This window comes from Marmota marmota, unplaced genomic scaffold, assembly GCF_001458135.2.
Source record: "Marmota marmota marmota unplaced genomic scaffold, marMar, whole genome shotgun sequence".
Lineage (NCBI taxonomy): Eukaryota > Metazoa > Chordata > Mammalia > Rodentia > Sciuridae > Marmota > Marmota marmota.
In genome coordinates this window covers 13,745,538-13,759,639 of record NW_026000101.1, presented here as the reverse complement: position 1 = coordinate 13,759,639, position 14,102 = coordinate 13,745,538, and the positions used below count along the sequence as shown (strand labels likewise).

The window sequence follows — 14,102 nt, the reverse complement described above, 5'->3', positions numbered from 1 at the left end:
GAATATAGTATAAATCAAGTAGAGAATATCTAGTCTTTTACATTGTGTTCCTTGTCATAAAGAAATTTTTTATTCCAAAAAAGCAGAATTTAAGCTGGTGGTGCACATCTATAATTTCAGTCACTTTGGAAGTTGAGTTCAAGGCCAGTCAGCAATTTAGTGCACCCTGTCTCAAAAAAAAAAAAAAAAATAGTAAAGTGCTGGGTATGTAGTTTGGTGGTACAGAGTGGCCCTAGGTCCAATCCCCAGTACTGGGGCAAAAAATAGAATAAGAAAAGTCTTACAAAGACTTGAAAGTGGTGTGTTAAAATCTCCCATTGCAACTGTAGCATTTCTCGATTTTCAGCAAGGTGAACTCTTTTATATTACCTACCATCCTTTGTGTTTACTGCTTTTTGCCTTGAGCTCTACTTTATTGGCCTTTGGTTACAGCTAACGTTTACTGAACACTTACACAGCCCCATGTTCTGTATTAAGAGCAACCCACAGCTGAGTACAGGGCCCTTCCTTACCTCTCACTCCAGAAACTCAGGAGTCAGGAAGATCATGAATTTGAGGATAGCCTCAGCAACTTAGTGAGCTCCTCAGCAATTTTGCAAGACGAGGTCTCAAAAAACATTGAGGATGTAGCTCAGTGGTAGAGTGCCCCTTGGTTCAATTCCCAGTACCCCTCCCCTCAAAGGGTGGGCAGAATTTGCCTGAGTACTTTGTCCACAACGTATGAGGATTTGAAAATAATATGAAAAACCTAATCACATAATAAAATCTCTTGGAAATAAAAATAGATTGTCTAAATAACTGTTGGGTAAAAGGAAAAATAGAAGCTGCCAATATAAACCATTTGGTGGGGAGAGTAGAAGACAATAAAAACTTTCATGTATCAAAATTCAGCACTGAATGCTTAAGTTACTGGAATTAATATGGACTCCAGGATCAGAATTTCAGCACAATTGATTATTTAATGTGAAACCGTGGATAAGTTATTTTGCTTCCCTGAGTTCCAGTTTTCTTATCTGTGAAATGATGGTAATACCTACCTCATAGGCTTGAAGGGAGGGTTGGTTACATAAGACTTGTAAAGCACTTACTATAGTACCTGCCATGTAGCAATCACTCAGTAAAAAGCTACTGTGGGATGTGGTGAGTATTAACAGAGGGAATTTAAATGCTTGTATTATTTTAGATGAATATAAAAACAACCATTCAACCAAATAAAAGCAAGAAGGAATCAACAAAGACAAAAGTTAAAAAACACTGAATGACTAGTCTAACAAATATACAATAAGGAACATAAAATCTATCTATATCTGTGCTTTACACATAAGATTTTTTTGTACCTCAGGAAACAATTTGTGCCCCCTTGGGAGAGTATTGCCCTAGCTGAAATGCATGGCATTGGGACATAGGAGAACATTAGAATTTCATATCAGTGGGGGAAACAACTACTAAGTTTTCTTTAGATATTTACCTTTTACCATCTGTCTTAGTCCATTTGAGCAGCTGTAAACAAAATACTTTAGACTGGGTAAATTTTTAAACAACAGAAATATATGCTCACAGTTCTGGAAGCTGGAGAGTCAAAGATCAAGGTGCTAGAAGATCCAGTGGCAAGAAGTTGCTTTCTGTTTGAAAGCTGGCACCTTCTTGGCACTTCCTCCAGGGGCAGAAAAAGCAAACTACCTCAAACTTCTTTTATAAGGACACTAATCTCATTCATAAGGGCTCCACCCTAATGACCTAATCATCTCCTAATGGCCCCACTGCTTGATACTATTATATTGGGTATTAAGTTCAGATATAGAAAGTTTGGACACCAACATTTAGACCCTAGCACTATTTATCAAAATAGAGTTTGGGTTGGTAGAGAACTGTATTCAAAAAGTGAAATCACGACACAATGCAATTGTAGTGGCACCCCTCCTCCACAGAAAATCTTAATGAAGCTTCTCCAGAAACCTTCACCATAACTGATCTTAGGACTATCAGCACAAGAATCTCTACAAAAGAGTTCAATGTAGTTAAAATTCTTATTTCCTTTTGCTCTATCTTACTTGGCCTGGAAGAGATCAACACTCCAGGTGTTGAATGCCCCTTTACTAGTTTTTCACAAACATTGATGGACTGTCTAATATAAATAACAACATACATAATAGTTTGTCGTGTGCTGGCAAATGCAGAGTGTAATAAGAAAAACAGATTCTTTTATCTAGGCTCCTGGCCTTGGGCTGGAGCTTCACAGAGATGTTTACCTTTCAAAGATAAGAGAGGAGGTAACTAATTGGGCTCCATAGTAACATCTGGCAGAGGAGGGAAGAAAGGGGAGAAGAAGCTCTCCCCTTCTCTAGCGCTGTCCTTGAAGGGTTAACTTGCCCAGAACAGTGAAAGAAAAAGCTGTTTTTGTGTGAACTTCTGCAGACTGTGAACTTCTGAGCCCCTCCCCTTACATGCTGGGTGTAAAGTTCTGAACCTACCTGAATTCAGGGTTCAGGGGGATTAATTGATTACAGTGAAAGCTGTGCCCTCTGAACCTTGCTGTAGCCAAATGAAACTGTTTCCTGCTGTCTTTGGTGCCCTGTATTGTCTGTCCCCTACTACACAATGGAATATTATTCAGTTACAAAATGGATGAAATTGGAGGGCATTATGCTAAGTGAAATAAGCCAAAGGACAAATATTGTATGATCCTAGAATTGGCACAGTCATAGAGACAGAAAGTAGTTACTAGGGGCAGGTGGGAGGAGAAATGGGATTTATTGTAAAATGGGAACAGAATTAATTTCTTTTTTGGTACTGGGGTTTGAATCCTCTACTGGGGCCCTCTACCACTGAACTATACCTCCAGCCAAGATCTTGCTAAGTTGCTTAGGGCCTTGCTAAATTTCTGAGGATGCAGTCCTCCTGCCTCAGTGTGGTAAGCCATTCTTATAGACCGTGGCCGCCATTAGAAGATGGCGCCGGCTTCCACTGTGGCCTGTGATAAACAACTCCTTTTATGGAGAGTTGGCGCGCAATCCCTTATCACCCTATGAGAGAGATCCACGTGGCGGCTTGGGATTGGGATGCGGGGGGGCTTTATTAAGCTGTGCTTGGGTGTGTCGGGGGCGGGCGCTAGAAGATGATACATGACTCAAGGCCTGAATAAACTGCTGAAAGAAGAATCCTGTGTCGTGTTTTCCCTTGCTGGCGAGGGGTCGCGACACCTCAGCCTCCTGAATCTTTGGGATTACAGGCATGCACCACCACACCTGGCTAGAATTTCTTAAAAAAAAAAAATTATGAAGTTATGATTGATAAACAAAAATCTGTACATATTTAAAGTATACATCTTAATGAGTTTGGCAATAAGTATAAACTATGACACCATCACCACAATCATTGCCATAAAAATATCCATCACCTCCACAGGTTTCCTGTCGCCCTCTTTCTACTTGTGATAACAACATGGGGTCTACCCCAATAGCAAAAATTTTAAGTGTACCATACAGTGTTGTTAACTGCCAGCACTACGTTGTATAGTAGATCTCTAGGGCTTAATCTACATGACTGAGATGTTGTTCCCTTTGACCAATACTCCTCATTTTCTCCTGCCCCACCCCCTGGCAGCCACCATTCTGTACTTGGCTTCTACAACTTGAACTATTTGAGTTTTCTCATATAAGTGGTATCATGTAATATTTGCCCTTCCACATCTGGCTTGTTTCACTTGAAATACTGTCTCCAGGCCCATTCATGTTGTTGCGAATAGGCAGGATTTCCTTATTTTTTAAGCCAGGGTAATATCCCATTATGTGCTTATATCACATTTTCTTTATCCATTCTAATGGGTATGGAGTTTCTGTTTCAAATTATAAAAAAGTTCTAGAACTGGATAGTGGTGATAGTTGCACAACATTGTAAATGTACCTAATACCACAGAATTGTGCACTAAAATGGTAAATTTCATGTTATGTATATTTTACCATAAAATATTTTTTAAATGAAAAAAAAGACACAAGTAAAATAAAGACAACTAACTGTTTATATACTCTTAGAGAGAAGAAAGGCCTTCCTAAGAGCTGCATCAAGGACAAAAAAGAGAAAACTCAAGCTTGCAGGGCTGATCACAGCAACATTTCAAATGTGTATGCAGAAAAAAACCGGGAATCATATAAAAAGACAAATGTAATGTGGGAAAAGTATTTAAAATACATTTACATCAAATAGGTTATAGGTTTAATATTTATAAACAGCACATAAAAGTCAGTAACAGCCAAGGACGGTGGCACCCACCTGTAGTCCCAGCAGCTCGGGAGGCTGAGACAGGAGGATCTCAAGTTCAAAGCCAGCCTCAGCAATGGTGAGGCGCTTAGCAACTCAGTAAGACCCTGTCTCTAAATAAAATACAAACTAGGGCTTGGGGTGTGGCTCAGTGGTTGACTGTCTCTGAGTTCAATCCCCAGTACAAAAAAAAAGTAAGAAAAAAGGATGGAAATCATCATCAAAGCAATAAACCATTCATCAAAGATAGGAGATAAATGGCCAATAAATGTGTAAAGAACTAAACACTTTTATACCTCTCTGCTACTTTTTACTTCTTAAAGTGGCCAGATCTTTTGTTTGTCAGTCAAATCTCTGTCCCTTGAATGGGAGACAATAGCTACTTGAGTCTTTGCTGGGCAGAGTGCTGTAAACTGAAGCAGGGCACATTCAAGATACCTGAGCAATGAGAGCAGAAACTTCAGGAGTTTGCATGTTCTATGATTTAAGAATTCCACTGTAAGAATGTGTTATAAGAAAAACAATCATACATGCTTACAAATATGCTCATCATAGCATTATTTACTACATAGGAAAATTGGAAGCAATATAAATGTCCAAACCCCAGAAGTTCATCAAATAAGTGATTAAAGACATTTTTTGCATAAAGGATATTGGGTAATATGGAAAATATTAGGTTAAAATGTAGGCCACAGAACTATTTCCAGAGAACAATTACTATTTGGTAAGGAAAGAAATACGTGTCATATGTACATAAAAATAAGATTGAAAAGATAACAGATTGTTGATAGTTTTCTCTGAGTTGTTATGATCTTTTTGCTTTTCTGTGTTTTCCATAATTAAAATATGTAATTGTTAAAGTCTATAAATTGTTAGTCTATAAAATTGTTTAAGTCTACAAAATATACACTGTAAATACACATCTGTTCCCGGTACTTAAGTTGCTCCAAAGTTGAACACCTGTAATCCCCGCTCAGGCGGCTGAGGCAGGAGGATCACAAGTTCAAAGCCAGCCTCAGAAACTAAGAGAGGCCCTAAGCAAGTTAGTGAGTCCCTGTCTCTAAAAAATAACTGCCCCTGAGAGTTCAATTTCTAGTACAAAAAAACAAAACCAAACAACAACAACAAAAACGGCCCAGCTCGCGGCGCAGGGAGCGAGCCTGGGGCCGCGGAGCCGCGAGGCCGCCGTTTCAAACACCGCGGGCCCAGGGGCCGTTAGCCGCGGCCGCGGCCGGACCAGGAGAGCAGCGGGGCCGGAGGTGGGTGTGGCGCGGTCCCGGAGAGGCCGGCGGAGCCAGCGGGCCACGGCAGCCAGCCAGGTGTGGCGGCCGGGTGGGCTGGGTGGACCGGCGGTGGCCGGGGTCCGCCCCCGTCCCCAGCCCCGCCCCTGAGCGCCACCCCCAGGGCCGGGCTCGGTGACCTCGGCGTCCATCCCCACCCTCGTCCCAGCCCCGACTCTGAGGGCCTGCCGCCCAGGCCCGTGCGACCCCCCAGCACCTGCCCCTGGAACCCCTGCCCCGCAGGCAGGCCCCCTGTCGCTCCCTCCTACCCACGGCCTCCTACCCCGTTCATCCCGCCCTTCCACATTCAGACCCTTCCAGCCCTGTCGCTTCCCGCGGCGAACCTGCTGAGTCCCTCCCCACAATAAAATGCAGCAGAGTCCTGGAAAACAAAAATACGATCAGAAATTTTTTCTCCAGGGGTACCACCGATTGCCTTGCCCTGGTGGAGATGGCAGATGACCTTAGAAGGGTGGGAGAAGCATCTGGCAGGAGCAGCAGCTGCAGCAGCCCAGCTGCCAGCCACCCTCTCCAGACACTGAAATCCAGAAAGCAACTAGCTCGAAGTAAATCAAGTCTACACTGGCTCAAGGGGAGCAAGTCTCCATTTACAAAGAATCAAGGCAAGTGAGTTCCATCTACACTGGCTCAGGGGAGTGAGTCTCAGTCTATACTGAGCATGAGAGTGAGCACAGTGGGCCAGGCCTTGGAGAGGATGGTAGCTGGGCTCCTGTCCTTGCTATAAGACCTTCCCCTTTCTTTTCTTTTTTAATTTGCCTTTTTAAAAATGATCTTTGGAACATCAATTCTATTATACAGTTTGTGAGAAACAGAAATTTATTAAGAACCATCCGTCTGATCCCAGAAACAGGGAAAGGACAGAGAGGAGCCAGGCAGGGGGAAGTATCCCAGGGAAAAAAGTCCCTGATGTCTCTTGCAGGTGCCGGCAGAGGAAGCTCCGCGGGCTGGCTGGAGCCTGTGGGGAGAAGCCTGAGCCAGTTTGTCCACTTCACTTCTGCAGCTGTTTGAGTCCATGCCTGATCAGTGCCTCCACCATGAAGTCAGGATCCACAGGGCCCAGGGGCTTCTGGCTGTCCACTGGTTTTGTCTGTCTCAGCTCTTCATTTTCATTGGAGCCACTCTGTTTCTCAGTCTAGCACGTTTCTGCCCTCCTTCCATGGGAGCCACTTTTTTTCTGAATGCCAGCCTGCAGAAGCTTGTCATGTAACAGTTGTTCAATGCAGGAGGTGATCCTCCTGGTCACTCTTTTCCAACCCTTGCTGTTGTCATGGAATTGCCCTGTGGAGGTACCTTGGGAGAAATTGCTGCTGTGTCCTGTGACCCACCTACTGAGGATCCTCAAGGCGTTGGGTATGGGGGGCACAGGGTCATACTGGGAGGCTATGCTGGGAGTGGGGGTCCTCGCATGCAGGAAGTGAAGGCGAATGGCAGGCATGCTGGCTTTCCCACCGCCCTTCTGCCCTGACTGCTTGGTCTCCTCAGGCAGTTGCTGTTCTCAAGGGAAGGTGGGAAGGGTGGGCTCACTGGCACTGCTCTTTGGGCAGACAGGGAGATTGGAAGGATCCGTAGGGCCTGAGCATGGGACCTGTGCAACCCCCCAAGGCACGTGTTTCACCTGGAACTTGTGGCCTGCTGCTGGCTTTTCTGGTGTTGGAGTATCAGGTACATGGCCATTGCGTCATCGTATTTTCGATTTGCTCATGTGACCTATTGTCACAATTGTGAGGTCTAGGTGTTGGGAGAGTGGCTCACTAGAACAACTGGGCCAATAGTCCTCACTCTGGCTCAGCCGTGGATGCCCCAGGATCTGCTCTACTGTGGACCTCTGTGTGGGGTCCAACATCATTATTTGGTGTACAGGGGATATTTTACCTTTCATGCATGATCAGCTCCTTCAGCTGCTTAGCGGTGGTCTATGGAAATGGGTGTCTCCCTGTGACCATCAAATATAGAACGACACCCAGGTTCCGGATGTCCACAGGGGAGCCCTCATGTTTTTTCCTCTAGATGACTTCAGAGTTAAGGTATTTAAGAGGGTGCCCCAGAACTTGTTTAACTTACACCTGGTCATGAATCTGGTGCTTGGGCTGAAGTCGATGAGTTTGATGTTGCCTCTGGCATCCACCAGGATGTTTCCCACCTTCAGGTCAAGGAGCACAATACCCTTCTTGTGGCAGTAGTGCATGGCATTTGGGATCTGCCTGAACAGTCTCTGAGCCTCCTCCTCTTGGGATGTGGGGCCACAGCTATCCCCCAACTGCATATTCCATGATGACATAGATATTTTTGATGGTCTCAATGACCTGAAGGAGCTGGATCATGTTTTGATGCTCCACAGCCGTCAGCCTATCCGGTTCAGATAAGATGGGGATGTTCTGTTCTACCTTTGGTAGAACTTTCACGACCATCTCTGTCCCAGTTGAGGAGATGGCGGGTTACTTTCACCTGGGCAAAGCCACCCTGTCCAACGTTCCTCAGAACCTGATAATGGTCCATGAAGGAGATAGAAAAGGATAGGCAGTCGAGAGTAGGGAAGGGTCAGTAAAGGTCATCAAGAGGGCAAGCACGAGAACAGCCATTTTAACATGCCCCAACATGTTATAAAGCAGTTCTGGTTTCCATGTCACAGCGTGGCTGTGTAATCTGGGACAACTGAGATACCAAGAGCCAGTCAAGAGGAGTTTATCAACTTCTCTTTAGGTGCCTTTAAAAGAAGGAACATTGTAAGACTGAAATGGCACTTTTACCACTCTCAGGTGCCCTGCATTCAAGAGTTCTGTCTTTCACCTTTTTAAGTAAAATTCCTGTTCGCGTGTTTACTTTGGTGTTTGTAGTGTTCATTCTTCAACTCCGTGGAACACAAACCCAATTCCAACTAGGCCCCTGTAGCACTGAACCATCCCTAACTCCTGTTACCACACATCCTAAGTAGGAACACCAACTAAGGATGCTAGAAAAACAAGACAAAACCAAAAGACAAAGCAACAAAAATCCAGATTAAAAAAAAAAAAATCAAAAGACCACAACCACCAACCACCTACTGCTCTATCTGGGAATCTGATAGGTCACCACCAAGAGCTTCCTGTACTTTCAGCCAGCCTCTTAGTTTGCCAGTGTGTGAAGTTCCCTCTGGTGAGGTCAGAGCAAGAAATGGGTCAGTCTTGCCAGGACATCACCCCCAAGGGTCATCAGTTTTGGGCCTTCAGGACCTTTTTGACTTTTATAAGAATAAGAAACTCTGGAAGGCTTTTGCTTCAGTGGGTTATAGAAACTGATATTTACTCATTTAGAAATTCAAATTTGTAGGATTAATAAGTTTTCTGAGGCATCAGTAGTGATGGCTATTGATGTACTTAGGCAAAAACATTAAAAGGCAAAAGAGCCAGGCATGGTGACTCATGCCTGTAATCCCAGCAACTGAAGGCCGAGGCAGGAGGATCACAAGTTCAAAGCCCGCCTCAGCAACTTAATGAGACCCTGTCTCAAAAAATACAAAAGGGCTGAGGATGTAACTCAGTGGTTCAGTGCTTCAATCCCCAGTACCAAATAAATCAATAAACAAAATGAAAAGCAAAAGCTCCACAATCAGGGGTCGGGAGTGTGGCTCAGTGGTCAGGCAGTTACCTAGCATGCACAAGGCCCCAGGTTGGATCCTGGCTGAAAACAAAATGAAGCTAAAAAAACCAAGGAGTCACATAACAAAAGCAGATTAATTGAGAGCTTTCTTAGAGAAGTGAATAACATTCAAGTCTGGTGTTGTAGGTGGAGGACACAGACTAGAACACTGTTGTTCTCATGGCAAAGAGTTGGAAGGGATAATGCAGGCTTCTCAACTTTTCTACCCTGTTGTGGGCTGGATTGTGTCCTCTCCCTCTGAAATTCACATGTTGAAGTCCTAACCCGCAGGACCTCAGAATATAACCAAGTATATTCGTGCATTTAAAGAGGTAGTTAAGGTAAAACTAAGGTTATTAGAGTGGGCCCTCCTCGTCCAGCGTGATCGTTGTCCTTATAAGGAGGATTGGGGCACAGGCTAACACAAAGGCAAGACCAAGCAAAGCCACAGAGAGAAGACAGTCCAGAACTGACACTGCCCTGCTGACCCCTTGACCTTGGATCTCCAGCCTCCAGAACTGTGAGAAAATCCGTTGCTGTTGTATAGGCTTCGGGGATTCTGTGCTTTGTCACAGTCTCAGCTCAGCCACACCCCTTGTAGCAGAGAATTCCCTGAGGTACTCAAAGTGGCTTAGAGCAACCACAAAATTTCTGAGAAGTCTTGTTTCATAGTATAAATATGAGTCCATCCCAGAACGTTTAGTACAAAATATTTTAAATTAATTTCCAAAAAGCAAAAATAGTCAAATCCTGCCCCCAACCATCTCTGCTGTGAGCCATGGGGGAGAGAGAGGAGCAGGCTGTACAAACCTCAGAAACTTGGCTGCTAGAATTTTCATTTTCCTGTGCCTTGATTTCCTCGTTTGTAAAATAGGGATCACATAAGACCTGCTCAGGACATCAGAATTACTCTGTTGAATGTTTGTGAAAACCAAAAGGAAATAATGGAAAATATTTGGTTTGTTTCCCACATCTGCACTAATACCAATACACTCGGAGGGGTTGCTCCAGGGGCAAAAGGAAAAAAGAAAAAAAAAAGATCTATGTTTTAAGTTTGAAGACTTTAGAAAGGAACCACTGTGGGCCCAGATGCATCAATTGCTCTGTATCCCAATGGGTGCATTTTCGTTTATTGTATCAAAATATGATCAATACCCTTCTCTGTTCCTTTTCTTCTACCATATTAGCTACAACAAGAGGTTGTCAGAAAGCGACATCTTGTGGCCTTTTTGAGTTCTGCCCTTAATCATTTTTAATATTCCCAAAATCTTTGTCAAGGGATTAAAAGAGGCACCAAGCAATGTCCCTAACCCCCAACATGTGCGAAACAGGCAGGTTACTAATTTGGTACCCTTAGGCCCACATGTCCTAAGTATTCCTTTAATCCATCTATTTAGTGAATGGCTGAAAACTATAAAGTCATATAACAATCATGCATTTATGCACTAATAAAGTATTATACTCCAAGTTTTTTTGAGTCATCATCTATGTTAGTGGTGCTTTTTTTTTGCTTACTATGGGATAATTTTAGTTCTTTTATTAAGAATATAACTTACATGAATGTGATTATACAGTTTTATTGAAAATATTTTTTTAGAAACCTTGTTATTTCTAAATAGCAAAACATCATATACTTTCTCAGGTATCTATTTGTTATAGTTTGAATCTGAAATATCCCCCAAAGGCTCATTGAAGACTTAGTCCCCAATTCAGTAATGTTGAAGCTTTGGGAAGTGATGGATCACAAGGCCTCTGATTTCATCAATGGCTTAATCCATGGATGGGTTCCTAGCTGGACTGTTGGGAGGTGGTGGAGACTGCAGCAGGGGAGACCTACTTGAAGGGAATTGGTCCTGGGGAACTGTGTCTTAATCCTAGTGGCCTTCTGCCACCACACCCTTCCACCACGATATTTCTGCCTTGGAGCCAGCCTACCAGGGATCTGAAACTTCAGAAGCTGAATCAAAAGACATCTTTCCTCTTGTAAGCTGATTTTCTCAGATATTTCATTACAGCAACAGAAAACTAACACAATATTTTTCGAGTAATATGGTTTTCTATTAATAAGCTCAAAGAATTCATGTTTTACATGTATGATATTCAAGTACCCGTGTTAAGACAATGATGTTCACTTAAACCCACAAGTCATTTGCAAATAGAAGTTCTTTTTTTTTTTTTTAAGATCCTGCCTCTGGATTTATTTGTACAAACAGCACAGGAGGACACCAGTTCCCATAGACAGGGGCTCAGGGGTCACACCAGTCCTTCTGTCCTTATTTGCAGGGACCTGGGCACCCTTGGGGGCCTGGACACCTTTGGGAACAGAGCTGGAGCCAGAGCCGAAGCCGGAGCTGATACTTGAGCTGGAGTTGCAGCCTGGGTCTTGCCTTGGGCTTTGGCTTTTGGCTGGCTGAGCCTGGGATCCCTGGCCATGTGGGCACGAGCACGCTTCCCGTGCTTGGGATGGGCTAGCAAGGTGATCAAGCTTGCGGCTGGCACCCTTTGGCATCTTGGGCTTAACTTCCTTAGGCTTTGCAGGAGCCTTGGTAGCCTCTGCACGTGCACTCATGGCCTTGGCGTTGTTTGCCTGCATTTTTTTCAGGCCCTTCTTATTGTGCTTCTTGGCAAAATACATATTTCTCAGGAACTTAGGATCTACCCCCTTAAGAGATAAATATCTTTGTGATCGGGGTTTCTTGATGCCATTTCTGTGCCATTTTCGGGACTGGTTGTGTGTGGTGTGATTCTTGGACTTGGCCATGTTGTGAGCCGCCGCTCTTGGAGCTGTTGAGACCTCAAATAGGAGTTCTTATTGTTAGTTTTTGCAACAACAATAACAACAAAATGAAAATCCTGATTTATTCAGTGATTACCAAAAACTGAAGGACAGAAAAATAATCTTCAGCTTTGCGTGTATACCTCATAATATAACATGACTTTGGACCCAAATGGGCTCTCCAAGCTACCTGGTGGGACCCTGGTAACAAAAACTCCATCACTCAAATCTTGACCAAACATAATGGGAATTCAGCCCCTCATTTCAAGCACTGTGCCTACTTACAGAATCTTAGAAGAGATCATCTGGCCTGGCACACATGGAACCCTCTTCTGTTTTATATTTTGTTTGGATTCTGAATGTGAAAAAGATTCTTCAAAAGAAGCTTCAGTTCTAGGGAAATGTGATTTTAATATTTTTGTGTATTTCATTTTTTGCAAGGGGGTACTGGGGATTGAACTCAGGGGCACTCGACCACTGAGCCTCATCCTCAGCCCCATTTTGTATTTTATTTAGAGGCAGGTCTCACTGAGTTGCTTAGCGCCTCGCTTTTGCTAAGGCTGGCTTTGAACCCTTGATCTCCTGCTTCAGCCTCTGAAGCCACTGGGATTACAGGTGTGCACCACTGAGCCCAGCATGTATTTCATTTTTTTTAAAATTTATATATTTTACTGTGTTGCTGGGACTCAAGCCCAGGGCTTCACACAAGTGCTTTAACATTTAGCTAAACCCAGACTATTATTTTGCATTTTAAAGAATGAGAAAACCCAGGGATATTTTTTAGTTTAATTTTCACAAATTTTTAAGTTGGAGAAATGCAAAACTAGAATTCTGTGTTTTTTCTTCTTATTGTAAGCCTGGCAAGAAATCCTTTACTGGGTGGAGGAGGAAATTCCCATGGGATACTATGTGTCCAGTCTTAGCGGTGTCTCCACAACTTTTCTAGTGTTGTCTCTGGAGTTGGTGTTTGGATCTAAATTCTGGCTCTATCACTCACTAGCTGGGTAATATGGGATGAGTAACTTAACCTCTCTGTATCTGAGTATCATTATCTTTATAAATAAGGGTAATTATAAAACCTACTCCTTAGTGTTGTTTGGTATTATTTCAAATGCTTAGCATAGTGTCTATTCCATAGAGGTCATGTAATGACCCAGGTGTGGTGGCACATGCCTGTAAGCCCAGCAACTCGGGAAATTGAGGCAGGAGAATCACAAATTCAGGGCCAGCCTGGTCAACTTAGTAGGACTCTATCTTAAAATAAAAAATAAAAGACTTGGAAATGTAGCTCAGTGGTAGTGCATCCTGGGTTTAATCCCCAGTACAATTATTATGCATTCTAAGAAACTTTGGTTCTCGACATTAGTAGGAAACTTCCAACATTTATTTGATCCAGGTCATTGTCCAAACTCTTTCATTTCTATTCCAGGTTAGCAGACTAGATAGTTTTCTGTTTGTTGTTGATTTCATTAAGTACTGGGAGACTTTAGCTCTCCTAAATAGAAATCAGCTATATAGCAGTGTTCCTTTAAAGAGGATTAACATCCTGATAAAAGTATAAAAAAAAGGGTGGGGTGGGGTGGGTGTGTATATAGCTCAGTAGTATAGCACTTGCCTGGCCTTTACAAGGTCCTGGGTTCAATCTCCAGCATTGGAAACAAAACAAAGTAAAAACAAAGTAAAATACCTTTGTTCTGCAGAGGTGGTGGACCTTTGTGGTCTACCAGTTGTCCCAAATCCCAGGTGTTGCCTGTCCCTTTTCTTTTGGGTTTCTGAGAGCCTAACCCAAGGTTTCGCACAGGCAGCCTTTTGGTGAGCTCCTGTGCTCTTCGCAAATCTTCAGGGCAGCTCAGAGGGACAGGCACAGGGAGGGAGGGAGAACTGAGGTGGATGCAGCTCTGCACCATTGTTTCAGATGAAGATTGAGAGCCATAGATTATGGAAAAGTCGCCCACTCAAATGCCTGCAGAGAGAAGGCAGGTAATGATACACACCGTGAGCGAAGTGGGCTGGGTGTAAAGGAAAACCCTACAGGGCAGGCAGAATACTAAATGTCAACTGACGCTCGGATGTGAGTATTAACAGCATGGTGGAGGCTGCGGGAATTAAAGAACATATGGTCTATATAAAAGAGGCCCTCTATCAGCTCTGTT

General features: G+C 43.5%; 1 pseudogene; it reads right to left on the bottom strand.

Annotated features, from left to right (window-relative positions):
- Positions 1 to 7,804: 7,804 nt before the first annotated feature.
- LOC107147631 lies at positions 7,805 to 11,961 on the bottom strand (annotated as a pseudogene).
- Between the last annotated feature and the right edge of the window lie 2,141 nt (positions 11,962 to 14,102).